Source organism: Hemicordylus capensis, chromosome 3 (genome assembly GCF_027244095.1).
Source record: "Hemicordylus capensis ecotype Gifberg chromosome 3, rHemCap1.1.pri, whole genome shotgun sequence".
Classification (NCBI taxonomy): Eukaryota; Metazoa; Chordata; class Lepidosauria; order Squamata; family Cordylidae; genus Hemicordylus; species Hemicordylus capensis.
In genome coordinates this window covers 236,584,184-236,604,143 of record NC_069659.1, presented here as the reverse complement: position 1 = coordinate 236,604,143, position 19,960 = coordinate 236,584,184, and the positions used below count along the sequence as shown (strand labels likewise).

At 41.7% G+C, this 19,960-nt stretch overlaps 1 protein-coding gene across 6 annotated transcripts in view; it reads left to right on the top strand.

Moving 5' to 3' along the window:
- MICU1 (mitochondrial calcium uptake 1) overlaps window positions 1-19,960 on the top strand; it is a 256,008-nt gene that overhangs the window by 31,806 nt on the left and 204,242 nt on the right. Inside the window, exon 1 of one of the 6 annotated variants that reach the window (XM_053305648.1) lies at window positions 19,177-19,349. The exons of the other annotated variants lie outside the window; for them this stretch is intronic. The gene's annotated coding sequence lies outside the window, so the exon portion shown is untranslated. Of the gene's footprint in view, window positions 1-19,176; window positions 19,350-19,960 lie in introns of those variants that run through there. 6 annotated transcript variants of the gene reach the window in all.

The window sequence follows — 19,960 nt, the reverse complement described above, 5'->3', positions numbered from 1 at the left end:
ACCGTGTAGGAAGACATGTCAGGGCAAGTCTCAGAGCCTGTGGCTCAGTATTAGCAATCTAAAATGGCATAGCTTATGTCAACTAAAGCAAAACTGAGTCTAGGGGTATTTTCCAGATATCACTCTGCTGCCCCAGATGTGCACGCAACGCTTCGTGCACATCCCTGTCAAAAAACTCTTGAACCTCCAATGGCTCTCATATGTCTGATAGGTTCCACCACAAGAACTAAGTAAATGTCCAAGCTTCTTGTTCTCAAAGTCAATGCTGCTCATTGTGAGTTGATTTCAAGTACTTGGAGATCGAGAAACACATCTCTGACTGAGGAAGCATTCAAAACCTTGCATAAGCACTGCAAATCTCAGCCACTTGTCTCTTCCAGCATTCAGATAACTGTGTCATCACCCATTTACATTGTCAGCGATTGTCTGTTTCAGTATTTTGAATTTTGTGTTATCACCTATTGGAATATTTGTACATTGTATGCTTACTCCTCACTTATATGTATATTCTCTTACCATTAATATTATAATATACATTAACATTTACTAGGTACTTCTCTTTTTTGTGTTTCATCTTGAGCCAGGGACTCTGGCAGTAAGGCCTCAGGCATCTTACTCCCTGCGCCACCACAGAGAGAGTTATCAGCCTGCTTTCTGCTGCAGTGCAGCGCCTTCACCCATATAATAGCCAGGACTGGTATTGCAGCTCTTCAGCCAAGATGATCTGAGGAACCAAGAAGTGCCCGGCTGGCAGTTGCTCCAGACCTGGTTCCTTAATCTGAGGGATGACAGAGCAACAGTACAACACAGTCTTGCCTTGGGAAGGTCAACAAGTACATAAGGCCAGCTTAGATGATACTCGAGCCAGTCTCCCTTAATTGCATGGGGGAGAAGTGCAGGCATGCACAACTCCCTCCTGCCCCCTGGCACATCGGCGCCTAATCACATGAGGAGAGGGTTAGTTAGTCTGAACCTCCCCTCTATGCGTGGTTCAAATAGCTGAACCACTCATAGAAGAGCAGTTTGGATTCACTGCTCCTCCTCTGTGATCAGACAATAATGCAGCAGGTGAGGAGCGATGTGCATGCCCATTCTCCTCTCTCACACAATTAAAGGGGGCTGGTCAGAGTATTGTCCATCCTTGCCAAGATTTTGCTCTGATATTGCCATCTATACTAATAATACATACTTATAATACTTAAATTTTGCTCAACCAATACTTTCTTTCAGAAAGTACAGCACTGAAAATATTGGCAGCTTGGGTGTGTGTGTGTGTGTGTGTGTGTGTGTGTGTGTGTGTGTTTCAGTGTTGTGCAATTCTACACACCTTTTGTGGATCATGGATTTCTTGCCATTACCAAACATTTATGGTGACCATTTGCAGTACCATGGAGACAAACTACTTAGCAGGGACTGACCCATGGAGTAAGCTATAATATTGCTTGCCATGTGGTGGAACAGCTGCAACTTGGAGACAATTTTAAGTGGTGTCTATAGCATGTGAAACATCCTACTGTGGAGAAGGATCTAATTCTATGCATATTCCTAGAGATATTTGCTTTATTATTATTTGGGGGGGAACAATTCCCATGAAAACACATCTCAGAGCTCAGCAGTCTCAGATTAAGCCTAGTTTGTCTCTCAGTAGTTATGCCACTGTGTTCATGATCTGAGATCTTGTAGGTTCAGACATTGATGAAGAAAGTCCAAAGGCCAAAACAGGGGCCCAATAGTCCAAGGGCCCAAACAGATGTAATGCGAGGGATCCATGAATAGGATCTTCTGTTATTTTTTCAGTGTTAGTAGAAACTGCATTGGGGGGAAGCTGATTCAAACTGGGACCTCAGTGGTTCATTCTTTTCCTTTGTAGAATCCAAGGGAAAGAGTTGTGGTATGCAAGGAAAAGGCAGTGGAGTGGAATCAGGAATATTATTAGTTTAATGAAATAGATAGTATGTACAGAGAGGCAAGTGCAGACTGCTTTTCAGTACTCTTGCTGCTGGCTGTTTTTTAGCTGCATCTCTGTTTCAGGACCGGAATACAAGTAACAAAAGCCCCATTCAAAAGCTGGCCTGGATCAAGGAATGGATTAACCAAAAACACCACATCCTTCATGTCACCTTTTCTGGTCAAAATCCCCTGAAAGCTGCTGTTTGCCCACGAAACTTACCTGTATGTTCTGTCCTATGTGGCAAGTAGTAGCCTGGGGGATGGCAGCATATGTTAATCAGGAAAGCGGTGCATGTGGAAAGGGTTCAAGCCTCTTCCCCAATATGAATCCTGCCCCCACCCCTGCTCAGTTGCTCTTACAGCTTTTTTAGAAAATGCTGTGGAAATCCTCATAATGGATCTTCTGTGTCATTTCTAGTTGGGATTGCTCACAGGTAAGCATGTATCTTTCTTTTTTTTGCACATTACACGGCTTAGAAAGGTAGGTTCATAACACAAGCTTAAAAGTAAACCTATTTGGTGACACTGAATTCAAGGAGATTAAATTTGTTTTAATACAATGTTCCAACATTACTGGGTTGTGGGGCTTGATTAGAAAGCAATTCCTTCAAGGGTTTGGAGATTATCTTTTCTAAAAAGCCTTATTCAGCACTATCAAAAGCATTTCCAATTAGATTTTATTACAGAAAAGGAGCTCAGATGAAATGTCTTTTGTAATCTCAAATTCCCTTCCTAAATATAAACCAAGAAAATGAAACTGAACAGGCTGGAGTTATAAAAAATGTGCAGGGGGGGAAACCCCCGACACTGACAGCCTGATCCTGCTCATACTTACTCAGAAGTAATTCCCACTGAGTTCAACAGGGGTTACTCCCAGACAAGTGTGAGCATCCGGGCTGTCCTTGGAAAGCCCTTGGTGGGGTACAGGGCAAATGAACTAGTGTGGGGCCCCCTTCCAGTTAATTCTAATGGAGGTTAAAAGAGTGGGGCCTGGGGCAGTCGCCCTGCTTACCATGCCCTAAGGACAACCCTGGTGAGCATGACTTGTTTGATTCTATGTTATTCAAATCTGTCTATACCCAGAAGCATTTTGCTAGTTCCTTTATCTGTGGAAATTAATGTACTTTTAATGTATGGAGAAAGGTCTTATGAACAGTAAAAATATTTTCAGGTATTATGTCCAAATCTTTCAGTAGTGCAAGGAAAATCTTAATTTGCTCTGAAACAAACAGCTATTTTTCTTTCCAGATCAGAAAGACTAAGCACTTGGTCACATTGTGCTTGCTTGCTTGCTTGCTTGCTTGCTTGCTTGCTTGCTTGATTAAAGTGCCGTCAAGTCGGTGTCGACTCTTAATGACCATATAGATAGATTCTCTCTAGGATGATCTGTCTTTAACTTGGCCTTTAAAGTTTCTCAGTGGTGCATTCACTGCTGTCATAATTGAGTTCATCCACCATGTTGCTGGCCGTCCTTTTCTTCTCTTTCCTTCAACTTTCCCCAGCATGATGAACATCTTAAGGGATATGGGTTTTAGCATAATGTGTCCGAAGTATGATAGTTTGAGCCTGGTCATTTGTGCCTCAAGTGAGAATTCTGGATTGATTTGTTCTATGATCCATTTGTTTGTTTTCCTGGCTGTCCATGGTATCCTCAAAAGTTTTCTCCAGCACCAAAAGTCTTCTCCAGTCACATTGTATGAACTTTCAAAATGGAGCCATAGAAGATGTCATTAGATTCCACCAGCCCGCCCCTTCCCCTCCCCTCAGTTCATTGGGAAGCAACATTTTATAAGGTTGGACATCATTGAGCATGCTGAAAGCATTTATAGTGAATCAGATTAGAGGGGGAAACGCTGAGTCAAAACCCCTTCTGCCCTGTGCTCTGAAGCCTCAAGTGTCTGACTGCACGCATGCAGACAGACCTGAAGACTCCAAGTTCATCCTGGCTGATCCTGACAAGAATGTGCAAGGAAGTGTGAGACTTTTTTGGACCATGGCTAAAAAAATTAATTTTCACTAGATCTGTTGACTGTTAAGCAGAGCCAATGTGGGCAGGGGTGGGCAGACATAAGGTTTTCAAGAATTAGTCTACTCCACACTCCAGCCCATAACCTTGGGAGCTACCAGCATAAAACAATGGCTAGGGAAGGTGGAGGCAGCTACAATGGGCTATGAAAAAGCCAGGAGAATATTGGTGCAACATTTGATAGATTTAAACCTCCAAGAGGATATAGCCAGTTTACCAAGAGATGTTTTTCTTAGCAGTGGTTCTCCTCTGCTGAGACCTGCTAGATATTTATATTCCATCACGGTCCCTAATCTAAGAAGTGCCTTGAAAATAATTAGATTTAATATTTTACCTACAGCTGTTCTTTGAAGGCAAATTAAAGAAGGTTCCTTATGGGGACAGAGTTTGCCCGTGTGGAGCTGGGGTTGTTGAATCTTCTGCTCATGTTCTGTTGTACTGCCTATATTACAGAGATGCTTGGGCTCGATTAATCTTACCATTGCTGTCAAAATATCCAGGGCACTTGGATGCTTTCTATTTGCAAATTTTATTGTCTGATAATAATGATGCCATTTCATTAAATGTTGCAAAATATTGTTTTGCTGTCTGCAAGCTACAGCCTGAGTTAGCAGGATTATCATTATTTTAAGCTTTCTTAAAGTTTTAGATGATCATTTGCCATCTATTGCTATTATTATTGTCTGGCTATTGGCTGTATTTTAAAATAATAGTATCTAGAACATAAGAACAGCCCTTCTGGATCAGGCCCAAGGCCCATCAAGTCCAGCATCCTGTTTCACACAGTGGCCCACCACATGCCGCTGGAAACCTACAGGCAGGAGTTGAGGGCATGCCCTCCCGCCTGTTGCTACTCCCCTGCAACTGTTACTCAGAGGCATCCTGCCCTTGAACCTGGAGGTGGCCCACAGTCCTCCGACTAGTAGCCATTGATAGACCTCTCCTCCATGAAGTTATCTAAACCAGGTTGTTGGCTGTCATCACATTTGTGGGAGAGAATTCCACAAGTTGATTATGCATTGTGTGAAAAAGTACCTCTGTTTGCTGGTCCTAAATTTTGTGGCAATCAATTTCATGGGATAACCTCTGGTTCTAGTATTATGTGAGAGGGAGAAGAATTTCTCTCTATCCATTTTCTCTACACTATGCATGATTTTATAGACCTCTATTATGTCTCCCCGCATTCTTTTTTTTCTAAACTAAATCTCATAAGAAAGCCTCATAAGAAAGGTGCCTCATAAGAAAGGTGCTCTAGGCCCCCGATCATCTTGGTTGCCCTTTTCTACACCTTTTCTTGTTCTACAGTTTCTTTTTTTAGATGTGGTGACCAGAACTGTACACAGTACTCCAGGTGTGGCCACACCATAGATTTGATTAAGAGCATTATAATATTAATAGTTTTATTTTCAATCCCCTTCCTAATGATCCCTAGCATGGAATTGGCCTTTTTCACAGCTGCCGCACATTGAGTCGACACTTTCAACGATCTGTCCATCACGACCCCAAGATCCCTCTCTTGGTCAGTCACCGACAACTCAGATCCCATCAGCATATACTTTAAGTTGGGGTTTTCCGTCCCAGTGTGCATCACTTTACACTTGCCAACACTGAACCGCATTTGCCATTTTGTCGGCCACTCACCCAGTTTGGAAAGATCCTTTTGGAGCTCCTCACAATCTGTTTTGGATTTCACTACCTCCATTACCTAGTCTGCAAATTTGGCCACCTCGCTGCATACCCCTACTTCTAGATCATGTATGAATAAATTAAAAAGCACCAATCCCAGTACAGATCCCTCCATTGTGAAAACTCTCCATTTATCCCTACCCTCTGTTACCTATCCTTCAACCAGTTAGCAATCCACACATGTACTTGTCCCCTTATCCCATGATTGCTAAGTTTTCTCAGGAGTCTTTGATGAGGAACTTTATCAAAAGCCTTTTGCAAGTCTGGATATACTATGTCAACTGGATCACCATTATCCACACACTTGTTGACACTCTCAAAGAGCTCCAAAAGGTTTGTGAGGCAAGATTTACCTTTGCGGAAGCCATGCTAGTTCTCTCCCAGCAGGGCCTGTTCTTCTATGTGCTTTACAATGTTATCCTTGAGGATGCTTTCCATCAGTTTGCCTGAAACATGCATTAAGCTAACTGGCCTGTAATTTCCCAGATCACCCCAGGATCCCTTTTTGAAAATCTGTGTTACTTTTGCTGCTTTCCAGTTTCCAGTCCTCCGGTACAGAGCCTGATTGCAGGTATAAGTTATATACATTTTTTGCAAAGAGGCTGGCAATTTCACATTTGAGTTCTTTGAGGAATCTTGGATGGATGCCTTCTGGCCCTGGTGACTTGCTAGTTTTCAGTTTTTCCAGACAGTTTAGAACATCATCTCTTGTCACTTCTATCTGACTCGATTCTTTAGCCTCCATCCCCTAAAAGCCTGGTTCAGGAACAGGTATATGCTCAATATCCTTTGTTGTGAAGACGGATGCAAAGTATCTGATGTATATGATCCTTGATCGGTATTGATTGTGTGGAGGCAGCTACATCATGGCAGCTTGTACAAAAATTTATATTGGCAGAATAAGGGATTTTGAGATCAAACCCTTGAATTCCAGGATAATTTTGCTGAAGGACATGAGAGGAGTGGGCCCCTGCTCAAGCATTCAGTAGAACACCACCGAGCATGCTTCCAGGGCTACAAGCCGGTTGGAAGTCCTCCGCAGCCTGTCACTCACTCTCCTGGCCCTGCTCTTCACACTTACTTCAGCATTCATCTGAAGAGATGAACACTGTAGTGTGATTGTGCCCATTTCTGTGATCAGACATCTGAGCGCCCCAGTCTCCCTGAATGCTGTAAGTATGATGGCACACATTTCTGTGATTAGGACTCCTGAACACAGAAACGGGTGAAATCATGTTTACACTGTTTGTCCCTTCAGAGAAACATTGTGGTGAGCATGAGGAGTGGGGCTGGGAGGGTGAGTGATGGACCAGGGGCAGGACTTCCAACCTGCTTGTAGTCCTGTACGCGTGTTCAGCAGACATTCTACTGAACATCTGAACAAAGTTCAAGAGAGGCTGCTTTGTGGGAGAAGGAACTGGAGATAAATGAATAGGAGAGAAAGCCCTGATCACTCAAAGAGACAGAGTTTAAAAATCGGGCAGCCATATCTTCACCCAATCAGACAATTAGATTTGTAGCATTAGCTGTAAAAGAAGGCAGGAAATGGAGCAAGCTCCAAAGCCTGGAGAGCTACTTAGGATAAATCTGGGACCTACAGGTGGTACAGAGGATAGATATTAGACTAGACCAAACTCCAGCTCATCCATACATCTCATTTTGTGACTTGGGGACAGCTGCACTTTCTCAGCCTAACCTACCTCACAAGGTTGTTGGGAGGATAGCATGGCAGAGGAGCACATATTCTGTCTTGTGATGGTCACAGCTAGACCTTGCCCAAGAAATGCAGACTGGAGACTGTTATTAAAGTATGTTTTATTATTTGTATTTAATGACTGACTGACTGATTGACTGAAGACGGGTAGAATCCAGTGAGGGGGCAGCAAGTTTTAGGGAAATGGTTGTGGAGGGAACTTTTTATTTCAAAAGGAGACTTGTTATTTTTAAGTATACATGTCTTTATTCTGTTTGTTTTTTTAAACTGTGTTTCTATAGACTGCAAAATGTAGGTAATAAATTATTGAAATTAATGTATAAAAACTTAGGCTTGTGTTTTGTTTTAATATATTTTAATGATACAATTTTTTTTTAAAGCAAACCTCAGGAGAAAAATGGATTAAAGGAGAAAAGAACAAAAATAAAGAATGACACCAAAGGACATAAAAGAATAAACCAAACTTTACAGGAAAAGATTCATAGATAACATATCCATAAATTCTAATCAATAATTAATTAATTAATTAATTAATTAATATGTTACTATAGTATCTTCAACAAAGATTGTTATTAATCTTTTAAAATTTGTTTAGGCTTTGTGGATAACAAAGAATCAATGAGGCAAGATAATGTATTTCTCACTAAACAGATCTCTTGCAGAGATTCATGTACACATTTTTATCTTACTGAAAAAAATCAGAATACAAACTCTAAAAGTAATTCCATACACCACATGATTGCTTAAATTTACAGCATGGCTGTATATTGAATCCCAGGATTTTAGCAGACCAATTTAGTGGAGACAAAGAGTAAAAAAATTCTCAAAATCAATCTAGAATTGACTGCTACTGGGATGCTATTCAGTGATCTTTGAAGATGCTACATTTGCTTGCGGGAGTGGGAAGGAAGAAGGGTCTTGTTTATGAGCCAAATAATGTGAAAAGGGAAATGTTTGTGTGTGTGTGTGTGTGTGTGTGTGTGTGTGTGTGTGTACGCCATGCATATAATAAGACCATAAACAGTGGTTTGGCATATAAATGGATGAGCCGAGTAATATCAACATGGACATTTAAAAAGATTGTCACAGTGCTTCCCCCACTCCCATTCCAGATGTTTTTCACGCTCCTATATTTGATTATACACAGCAGGCCTAATCTCAAGGCAATGGCAACCAGAACTTTAAATAGACCATAGGTGGGGTGACAAGAAGGGTTTCTAAGACTTCATTAAATAAACATTCAAAAAATCTTGCCAGATACTATCCCTTTGAAAGAACACATTTCCAAATAGAATCTAAATGCTTTCCACTTATCACTGTTGAGGTACTGCTCTAGCTTTAGGTTATATTGCAATGCACACAAGGATTTTGTGCTGCTAACAGTGGCAGTCTTGGGTTGGATTAGGTTGAGCTGGCCTCATGTGATGGACCCTGGATAGGGGGACAGAGAATCTCTGGCAGATATTAGCTGAGCTGTCCAGATTTTACAGGGAAGGGAAGTAAAGGGACCAGTCATAGTGCCTAGCAAAGGTACAAGCATTGGGGTTACAAAGACAACCCAGGGGAAGCAAAGAAGCCTAAGAAAGAAGGGCTGGGACAATGAGAGCAAGACAAGCAAGAATGCAAGATGACAATGTGTAAGGCACCAGGGGCTCCCTCCGGCCAGGGAACCTGGCAAGAGATTCAGGCACCCTCTTTGCCACTGGAGCAGCTTTCGGGCAGAGGGTACTACTGGCTTGGCTTTTGCTGTGCCACAGCTTAAGCAACAACTTTGCCATCCAGGTAATGGCTAGAGAGGGTACTGCGGCTGCTTTGCCAAACCGAGCCATGTGATCTGGGGAGCCAATAGGGGCCTAGCTGGCCTTATATAATTGTTGCTTCAAATCTGGCTTCTCAGTCTGAACAACTTAGTCATGCAGACCCCCAGAGCCCTATCCTCTTATTTGGACTCAAACTTTGACCTGTAGTTGCCTCTGATGCCTTGGATCCTGATCTGCCTTTCAGAGCTTGACTGTGATTATGCCCCTGGTCCTTCTGATATCTTCTCACTGCTCTGGACATTGATCTCTACCTCACTGGGTTCTTTGCATGCTCTTCTAGACCTTGAGTTCAGCCTGCACATGCTGCTGGACAGGCTGGATGGGTAAATGCTGGCCATTTGTACCTTGTTCTCGCAGCCCCCTGACAGTAGGCTACTGGAAAGAGCCTGATTGGAGAAGGCAGACTGGAAGACAGAGGAAGGCTGAAGTCCTTATCTCTAATAAATAACCCATCAGGCTATGGCAGGCATCCCCAAACTGCGGCCCTCCAGATGTTGATGAACTACAACTCCCAGCATCCCTAGATACAATTTTATGTGGCTGGGTATGCTAGAAGTTGTAGTTCAGCAACATCTGGAGGGCCGCAGTTTGGGGATGCCTGGGCTACGGAGTAGTTGCCCTGTATGTACAGGAGAGTTGCCATGTCTGTTGCAACTTCTTGTTTTACCTTTACGTTGGATAGGATGGAGAAGGAAAACATCTCTTGGAGCTGTTTTACCTCAGTGGCAAAAACAAGTTATAACTAAAATAAAAATGCTAACAACATTTTAAAAATGCTTATACACTGAAGCCCCTTTCACATCTTTTCTGGAGTCTAAAATTGTAATGAACATGCAGAGGGGAGCATGGGATCACGTCCGCTGTATCTTCTTCCAACCTCTATGTGTTGTCTGGCCCCATCCCTAATCTTTGCCCATTCAGTGGATTATGGACATTGTGAGAGCGGCCTCTGCAAGTGAACAGATGTAGTCACATAGAGTCTTTCATGTGACTGGTAATCTTGATCACATACATGTGCAGAGAGATCCCTTTTGCTCTTTCTGCTGAACATGACTAGAGCAGGAGTGGGTTGAGTGAGTGCGATCCCATTCAGTATATGTATGGAGGGAAAGTGTGAAAGGGGGCCTGGCTGCTGATATACCTGTTCTGTCCTGCTCCTTGTGGTTCTACTGTGTATGTGTATCCTCATTTTCTTTTTATTTTATTTGTATGTGTGTCCCCTTTTCAAAAATACACATCAGTGATGCAAATTAGGCTAATGTTGCATGGAGAGATAGCTGAGATGCCTGGGCATATAATTATATTTGCTAGAAATTGGGTGATTATTTTTGTAATGGGGCAGGAGGGGCGTTGCTATCAACAGATTGTCAATTTATTGTCTGTGTTCTTGATTACTGTATTATTACTTTAATGATGTATGCATATGTTCTTTTTATATCAAATATAAAATAACTAGCAGAAAAAGTTTTTTTTGAAGCTAATGACTCTTGCAGATTGAAGCTTGGAATGATGAACACTTCCTGTTTGGAAATAATATCTTCATCATACAGGTGAAAACAGTATGCTACAGACTTTCAAGCTTAGAGATTGCTACAGCAGAATAGACTGGCTAAGCAGCTAATTAGTTATAGATGCACATTTCCATGAGACCTCATGAGATTTCTCTGCTTTCCACTGCTCATGCTGTCTTTGAAGAAAGGCCTCTGGAGGGTGCTTGTTTGGCTTCAGTTCACACATCTTTCCCCATCCAGCCCTACCACCCAGATAAGAACACGTGGATCAGGATAGCATGTTCAACGTGGGTCAGATTTGATATCTCAGCACAGAGATCTGTTTCAGAGCCAACCCAAGATATATTTCTTTGCCTGAAGCAGAAAAACGAAATAGTGCCCCCCTCATAAAACATGTTTAATTAAATGAGTGACAATTCCTGCTCTTTAAAATTTCTTAGAGTTTGCTCCCTGAAGTAGCTTGCCCCACTTTGCCTAATAATAGAGCCAGCCCTGGTCCTGGAAGGAAAATATGCAGTAATAATGAAGTGAAGAAGGCCTCTGTACATCTGGGATGATAGAGAAGGGCTTCTAGTTTGCAGTTTCAGATTCCGCCCAAGTAAGCAGTGGTCCCCACATTGGCCCTAGGATTACTTCAATCTGTAGTAAGGGCTGGTAAGGTCCATCCGAGGCTGAAAGCGCAGTGCAGCTTGGATGTATTCAGAAATCCAAGTTCAGCTCCCCAAGAACTACTGAACTGAAGGGAAATGCTTAGTGCCATTGATCAGAGGACTAAGGACTGCAGGTGCTGGGTTGTGTGTATATACATGGGTTATTTTTGCCGTACAATGCCTTAAGGATTATTTGAGCCAAAGGTGGGATATATATCTTCAAAATAAGTATAAATTATTCCAATAAATTTATCTTGCTGTATGCATGACATTAGTAATAGAATCTAGTGGAGTAAGGATACATAAACTTTCAAAGAACCATGTATCATGTGCAGTGTACGAGAGTAAGATGAATTCTAATTCTTATTTTCAATATAATTTCTCATTCTGCATAGACTTGTGCCTACAAAGATGCAAGTCTATAGATTTAAATATCTAAATATTTAGCATGAGGGAGTATGTATGGTTTTGTTTGTTTTCCATAGAATTGGATTGCTGGGAAGGGATATCCAAACGTGTTCTACAGGTCTCATTCTCATACTCCTTGAAATTCTTTTTAGGTGGTACCATTACCTTTGTTACAATTTTTATTTTATTTTATTTTAATTGTGATGTTGGCTACAGCTCACGTGCAAGATTGGAGTGGGCCCTGGGACTTAAAAAGATGGGCCCCTGCCCCCCCCCTTCTTCAGAGAAGCATAAGGGGAGAATAGAGAACACCAGTTGAAGGTCCACCCCCCTTCCTTAGAGGCCCAGGGATGTTTGTCCACCCTTGTTCAATGATAGCTATGTCCCGGCTCACAAGACGGTAAAGAAAATATTTTGTGCAATAATTGTATTTGAGGCAGTAGTATGACTACTGGCAATTTGTGTCAAAATATTGTGTCAAAAATATCTCAAGGTAAAGAAAAATGAGGTGTGTGTGTGTGTGTATGTATGTGTGTGTGTGTCTTTTAAACAGTGTCTTGAACTAATGCTGAATAATTCATGTTTTGAGATGGTTTTAAAACATGCAGCTTTCTGCCCTCAGGCATATGGCACAGCTGTCCTATGCTCTAGACAAAGGTAGGGGGTGGGCGGGCACACAAAATCCAGGTTCTGGGTGTCCTTGCTGTTGATGCTCCCCACAGGAATACCTGGGTAATAACTGCTTGATTCTTGCTCTGTGTTGTTAGACTCCTCCTCATCTTTGCCACCATTGTCTCTGCTCCTGCAGCTGTTTCTACCTCTACGCCGGCTTTCTGCCAGTCATTTTGATCACATGGAAAAGGGAAATGAGATTCTCTCTTATTGAGCAAAAGAGGGGACCAGCAACTACAACGTGACTTTACAGTGATTTCTATGACTACCTTCTAGTCTCTGGTAGTATCTGGGTATTGCTTGTCATTATTTCCTGTCCTGAACTGAGAAAGCAGCTGAGAAGGCACTACTGTGCCAGACAGGAGCAGCTGCTGCACAGCAAAGGAAGGTTAAAGGAAGGAAAAGATAATTAGTGCAGAGCTGAGAGGTACAGGATGAGCTGAAACAGGAAATTGGGTGGTGGTGGCCCTCAAGGTATGCTGTCCAGGGCACTCTGTCTTCTAAGGCTAGTCTTGGCTCAGAAGCACAGCCCCACCAGCATTCCTATTTGCTAAAAACATCCCATTATCTTTGATTGTTAAAAGCACAAAAGTAGATCAGGTTGGTTTTTTCTTTTATGGCCACGTGGCAACCCTTCTCAGGGCATGAAATGTCATGGGCCATCCCATCTATGGCATACTAACAACCCAATTCTAACAAGCTGAAGTGGACAATATTTAGTAAGTCCACTAAAATAACAGAGTGAATCCACTGAATGTCTGTATAACATTTGGAATTGCAATCTGAGTTCAACTAGACTGAAGTTTTCCTGCAGCCTAAAAGTAGGATGAGGCATATTCCCGTGAACATTCTGAGAACGAGTGAATCCGTCATACTCTTATTGCCTAGAAATACTCTTATTATATTTTATTGTCTATCATAAGAAACACTGTAGTACCTGTATTGATGTGGGCTACTCTTCTGCATCTGGTTACAAACGCTAAAGGTTTTGGTTATAACCAATAAAGCCCTAAACAGCTTGGGCCCTGGATATTTAAGAGAATGCCTTCTTTGCCAAGAACCACACCGCCCCTTGAGATCATCTGGAGAGGTTCGTCTGCAGTTGCCACCGGCCAGGGGCGTAGCTAGGGTTGAGGGGGCTCGTGTTCATCCCTCTTTTTGGCGGCCCCCCAGAGTGAGGGAGATTATGAAGACAATAGGGAGGGATGGAGCTGGAGGGCCGTCAGGAGCTGGGGGCCTGTATTCTTTGAACCCTTTCGCTTAATTATAGCTACGCCCCTGCCACCGGCTCATCTGGTGGCTGCTCGGAGACAGGCCTTCTTCATTGCTGCCCTAAGGCTTTGGAACACACTTCCTGCTGAAATAAGAGCCTCTTAATCTCTTACAACTTTTAAAAGGGCAGTCAAGATGCATTTGTTCACCCAGGCTTTTAATTAGACAATGTTTTAACTGTCTTTTAATTGTGTTATAATAGTTTAATTTAACATTTTAAATTTTAATGTGTTAACGTTTTTATTGATTTTTATTGTCTTGTAAACCGCCCAGAGAACTCATGTTTTGGGCGGTATAAAAATGTGATAGATAGAGAGATAGAGAGAAAATAAAATAAAGCCACAAAACATGGACATTGTTCAAGACTGCAGCCATACTTATCCTGATAGTAAACAAAAGCTTCAAATGCTAAGCTTTTGTTTACTTTCAGGATAAGTATGGCTGCAGTCTTGAACAATGTCCATGTTTTGTGGCTTTATTTTATTTTTTCAAATTATTTTCAAATTATTATGTTTTCAAATTATTGCTATTTGCAATAGCAAAGCTATGCAGAGCATACTATAATGCAAGAGCTTTTCTCATCAAACTGTTAAAGTAGTCCCCACCCCCGCTAGTAAGTGAGAAAGTGAGGCTCATTATAACAAATTCTGATGGGGAAAATGCCCTATTTTTAGCTTTCCCCTATTATAGCATCAGCACCTGTGCTTTCTACTGTAACACACAGGGACAGGTGGCCTCTCTGAGCCATTTGCACTGGGGAGAAAGCTGTGTTTATGTATAAAACATGACTTCATCTAATTCTGCTGGAAAATGTAATGTTTCATGGTCAAAGCATACAAAGATGGTGACAGAAGGAAGGAGGATTTCTTCATTGGGAACAAATTTCAAAGGATACTTACTAAAAATCACTTAAGGAGGTCATCTGGTTTAGAGGTTGGCATTATAACGTGGAGCACACAAGGTAACACTTGTCAAAACTAACAGTGGGACAGCTAAGTAGCAGGCCAATCCATAAATGTTTTGTGTAAATTTATTTTTCCTCTCTAGAGCAGTCACTGGAAAGTTTTTTACAATTTACTTACCAACACTATAAAATGGGAAGACATTACAAAATTGTGTGTTGCAGTGGAATTTCCAGTTTATGGATTCAGAGGTGGGACTTGAAATTCTTGCAGTCTAAGCATTCATGTTTTCCTGTTTGTTTACACGGGATTTATAGTTTGCTGCTGCTGCTGTGTTTTTTGTTTTTTTTTTAAACTAAACAAACCACCTTTATGCCCACCCCCACCCCACCATTCTGTCCTGTAAACTAGACTTGTAGGAGAAAAGCTATCTTGACTACTGCTAACTTGGCAAAGAGGCACCTTTTAATGTGGTGATTTTCTTTATTTAGCGGGGGAGAGAAACTGGCCCTATCCACCCCCAGCACAGTACCTCCAGTGACTGGTGTATATCTTATGTTTCTTTTTAGATTGTGAGCCCTTTGGGGACAGAGTTCCATCTTATTTGTTTGTTATTTCTCTGTGTAAACCACCCTGAGCCATTTTTGGAAGGGCGGTATAGAAATCGAATAAATTAATAATAATTTGAATGCTCAAAAAGAGCCAGCGTGGTGTAGTGGTTAGAGTGCTGGACTAGGACCGGGGAGACCCGAGTTCAAATCCCCATTCAGCCATGATACTTGCTGGGTGACTCTGGGCCAGTCACTTCTCTCTCTGCCTAACCTACTTCACAGGGTTGTTGTGAAAGACCGCTCTGGGCTCCTTGGAGGAAGAGCGTGATATAAATGTATAATAATAATAATAATAATACTGTTGAAGTGAAAGCAAAAAATCTTGGTTGAGCTTCTCGGAGAACAATTTCCAGCAAGACCAGCCCTGTTACTTTAGGAAAGTGGGGGGGAGTGGATACAATAATTTTAATTGGCAATATGCACATTATTAAGTACAGAACGAATGGCACATTAATTCTTTCTTCCTGTATTCTTGTGGCATTTCTGCAGCAGCTTCTTCAAACAACATGTTCAGCAATATTCTAAAAATTAATGCAAACCCATTTTCCTTATATTTTCTTGCTGTTTGCTTTCTAAATGAACCATTTGGTTGCAAAAGTCTTTGTGTAATGATAATTAGTCTTTTTATAAACAACCACCACAACAAAATGAGAGCAATGCTAATTTCATGCTCTGGAGGAAACAAATGAAGGGATCCTCACTCTTTTAATAATGTCTTGCCTGTCTGTATATGTGCAGTTTCTTGTACATTGGATTAAAATCTTTGTTAACTTCATGGAAGTTCCCATTTTGCTTTCCAATGTATCCTTTATCTGAAGGTATAGCAAACAGTTTCACAATAAGCAATTTGTTTCTCCCTACATGCTAACCCCATTTTTATATGCTTTATTCAAAGTGGCTGAGAAAATTAAAACAAATTATAGCATTAAAACAATAGCATCACAATAAAAACTGAGCACAATATACGTTCAGCACAGCAGTAATCAGAGGGCAAAAGCCTGCTGGAACAAAATGAGCTTAACTGTCTGCCTCAATGCAAACAGAAAAGGAGCCTGATGGATTTCTTCAGAGAAGGCATTCCGTGAGCCATAATGGCATTTTGAAAGCTACCATTATGATTCAATATCTGCTTCAAAATATTTTACTTTGTTTTAAAAAGTACCATATATATCTAAACAACAGGGCAGTCAGATCATTCCACACTGAGCTAAAGGCAGACAAAAGAATTTCAGGAACACAATATGCTGCTTTCAAAATTGTCTGCAATTTGATAGCAGAATTTCTCCTAATACGTATTTTTAAAGGTAAAGTGTGCTGTCAAGTCAGTTTCGACTCCTGATGACCACAGAGCCCTGTGGTTGTCTTTGGTAAAATACAGGAAGGGTTTCCCATTGCTTCCTCCCAGGCAGTATGAGATGATGCCTTTCAGCACCTCCCTATATCGCTGCTGCCCAACAGTCTGTGTTTCCCATAGTCTGGGAGACGTACCAGCGGGGATTCAAACTGGCAACCTCTGGCTTGATAATCAAGCCATTTATCCACTGTTCCATTAGGTGGCTGTAATATGTATGTTTAGTTTAGGATTATTTTGACAGGGGTTCTAAGCACTGGAAGTAAGTTTCAATGAGACTTCTGTACAATTAAAAAATGAGGTACATTGTGCATTAGTGTATTGGAGCATATTCGCCACACTTTGGAATAGCAATGTGCTCTAGCTTAGTAATTTTTATAGTCTTGTTTTAATTTTTCTGTGTGAACCGCCATGGGATTGTTTTAATGAAAGGCAGTATACAAATTTAACAATAAATAAATAATTCAAGGTGCTGTTTATTGCCTTTAAAATCCTACAGAGTCTGGGACCAAAATATCTAAAGGTCCCAATCTAACTGCACACTAAATTGGGAGAGGCCTTGCTGCATGCCCCAATATTATTTATTCAATATTTATTCAATATTATATAATGAATTTATATACTGCCTAGTATAAAAATCCCTAGGCGGTGTACCGAATTTTTAAAAAAAGCATAACACATTTAAAATTCATAAAAAGATAAAATCATAATAGATAAAAACACATTAATAACACATTAAATTTTTAAAAATTATTATTACTATTATTAATTTGATTTCTATACTGCCCTTGCAAAAATGGCTCAGGGCGGTTTACACAGAGAAATAACAAACAAATAAATAAGATGGATCCCTGTCCCCAAAGGGCTTACATTCTAAAAAGAAACATAAGATGGACACCAGCAACTGGGGGTACTGTGCTGGGGGTGGACTGAGTCTCAGTTGAAGGCCTGGGGAAACAGGTACGTATTCAGGGTCTTCCTGAAAACAAACAGAGAAGGAGATGCTCTTATTTCAGCAGGGAACTGGAAAAAAATATTATGAGTAGTACTGAAGGAAGGGATACCGAATCAAATCCTTTCCACAGGCTACAACCACGTTTTAGAGTTTGGAAGTTACTGTCCTAGAAGATCTGGCAGGTCTGCTGACTTTTAGGTGACAAGTTAAAACAGCTTTGTTTAGGCACATATTCTTCCAATATTGATTCTTTCTTGGTCTTGATGGTTTTGCGGCTTTAAGATTTTTATCGGGCATTGTTGCTGCAGAGTTAGTTTTGTTTCATTATTTATGATAGTAATATGAATTGTTTTATATATGTTTACTCTCAGGGTACTTTATTAGTACGCTCAGGGTATTTTATGAGAACCAAAGTTGTGGGTTATAAATCAATTTATAAATAAAATAAATACATGTAATTTTTGCTTTTCTTTCCTTCTCCCCATTTCCCCCCTTAGCTTATCAGTCTCTCCTTTGCTCTCTCCTTATTTTTTTATTTTATCTATTTAACATACTTTTATACAACCCAAAACGTACATCTCTGGGCGGTTTACAACAGAACACGATAAATGACAACAAAAATTTAAAACAAAAATTTTAAACATTAATTAAAATAAATGACAGCAGAAAATTAGAACATTAGAACAATTTAGGATTTTCAAAACAAGGTTAAAACTATTATAAACAGTATTTAAATGAAAAGCCTGGGTGAACAGATGTGTCTTTAGAGACTTTTAAAAAATTGTCAGAGATGGGGAGGCTCCTATTTCAATAGGGAATGCATTCCAAAACTTCAGGGCAGCAGCAGAGAAGGCCTGTCCTTCCCGTTCTTTTCCTCTCCCCAAAAGCTGATAGTGCTACACTGCTGTTACCCACTTTAGATAAACACATGACACAGTTGTGGTTACCTAACAGCTGAAGCTTAGTGGGCGAGAATGGCCATCTGACTTAAAATGTCTGTTCTCCGCATTCTATCCCATATTAACCGTGGAGATAGTTGAATAATCTGTGACCCTATACACATTAACTTGGGAGCAGGTCCTATTGCGTACAGGAGAGCTTAAGTTGCTTCCGAATAAAAAACAATGGGACTGAGCAGCATGGATCACTTGCAGAAACCCTGCTGACTGAGCGTCAAGAAGTGGGTGTGGGGCAAATTTGTTTGCCAGATCCAGATCCTGCTCTCATAGCACTACAGTTCGACTGTACATTACTGCCTCTTATTTTAGCGAGGCTTACTAGGAAACTACAACTTCAACCTACGAAAGAAGAACGAGAGGGCAGCGTTCAAATATATCCTAACAGCAGGGGCGTATACACAACAGCAGGGTGATACACACACTTCACAATATACAGTCATGTGACTTGCCTCTGGGGGGGCCCCTCGAGGCTGGAAGCCCCCAGGCAGCAGCCGCCTCCCCTTGCCTAATAGTAGTTACGCCCCTGCTTAACAGGAAAGCAACAAGACTCCTTCTCGCAAACTTTCTTTGCCGAGGAAGATCTCAGAACGCACCGCGGCAGACGGCCCTGCAGGGAGGGGGAGGGAGGCGGGGCGAGGAAAAAGGGAACGTGGAAGTCATCACGCTGCGTCTGGTGGAAGGGAGGGGGCGGGTCTGGCGGGCAGGGGGCGGAGCCAGAGTGGCCGGGGCCCGGCGCCCCGCTTGCTTGCTAGGCACAGGGGAAGCGGTGTTTTGTTGTCCCGCCGCATTCGCCTGCCAGCTCCTGATTCGAGTGCGCTCTGCCGTTTGAGAAGGTCCGTCGCTCAACCCGCAGATCTGTCAGGTAAGAGACGGGAGGAAATCCCCGGACGGACAGGGAGACTATAACTAGACAGGAGCCGGGTCGTTCTCCGGACTCAGGTGTCATTCGCGTCTTAGCGCTTCCTGTGAGTGTTGGGTGTTTAACGTTACTTGAGAGGCGCCCAGAAGGATTGGGAGTCACGTTTGCAAATCCCTCCCTCGCCACATTTGCAAATCCCTCCCTCGCCACATAAATTGTCTGGGGGCTCTTTAGTGACGCGTGACAAAGGCGCTCTGCATACGAGCAAAGGATCGCTTTCCCTTGTCTGTTCCTTGGCTTTTCCTGCGGAGGTCTGCCTCAAACTGCGCTCTGTGTAGCATCTTTTTGTGCCCATAAATGTAGCTGAAGGCTGGCCTGGGCTCCTTTTTCACGGCCTTTGGGAGCCACTCATTGGAATTAATGAAGTGTTATTATTAATTACGTATATTTGATTAAAAGCGGATATTTCATGGTTTAAGGTGTTTATTTGTTTGGGGTTCTTTTGTACTCCATTCTTTGTTTCTTTGAACCTCTTAACGGTTTTAGTCCATCGCACTCCTTTCCCCCCAGCCACTCCCCCCTTTCAGGTTCCTAAACGGTTGTAGTACCAATGC